Genomic DNA, 882 nt, shown 5'->3' with positions numbered 1-882 from the left:
TAACATGTTTCCACCTCGTCAGCTGGCCAGCCTTCTGCAGAGGAACTTAGGAAGTCTGGCCTGTCGAATCAAATCACCGTCACTGTTAAACAAGAAGCATGGTTCCACACTCTTTAGCAACAGGCATCCACCGTGTGACAAAATGCAGGTGTTTGACAAAAAGCTGGTTTCATACAGCTTACAAAGTCGATGAAAAACGACAAACTGCAATGGAAAACGGCTCTCTGGCTTTTAACCCACGTGGAAATGATCAGTTTGACATTGTTGAAAAGAAGGAAGCTCATTTGTTTTCTTGTCACACATTTTGTGAAAAGAGTGTGACTCATGGCTTTCTAAGTGTAACATTTAATTTATATTTCAAAAGGTTAATTATTACAGCCACATGTTAATATAGAGCATTAGTGGACATATTTAATGTTGTACTCCAACTGCAGCCATGTGAATAAGCGTAAAAGTGTAGGAGTACGTTGTTTAAAATGCAAGGGTAAAATAAATGTTAGTGGAAACAAGGAAAGGGTAAGAGAATGAAACATTGAAGATGAGAGGAGAGGTGAGTGGATAGGAGGAGACAGCTGTTGTTACGTAAGGACATCCTGCAAACTGTGACCTTTAAATCAAGCTGCACAATGCTGCCAGGGAACAATTAACTAAACATTATGAACAAGTCAAGACCTCACAGACATGATCATGGAATAGTTTGGTTTGTATTTGTCTTTTATGTATGCAGGCTAAGTCCTCACTGTGTGAGTGTGTGCAAAGACTCACAGGAAATAAGTGTTATGCTCTAAAAGGAAGCTTTTTGGTCAAATCCGTTTTCCACACTTTCTTCAGGCTAATTTCCTGCTTGTGTGACTATTTGAAATGCCCTGCTCTCGCTGCCCT

The sequence above is a fragment of the Notothenia rossii genome (genome assembly GCF_949606895.1).
Source record: "Notothenia rossii genome assembly, chromosome: 11".
In the NCBI taxonomy this organism is placed as follows: domain Eukaryota; kingdom Metazoa; phylum Chordata; class Actinopteri; order Perciformes; family Nototheniidae; genus Notothenia; species Notothenia rossii.
The sequence above is the reverse complement of the archived record's forward strand: the minus strand, read 5'-3'. Positions refer to the sequence as shown.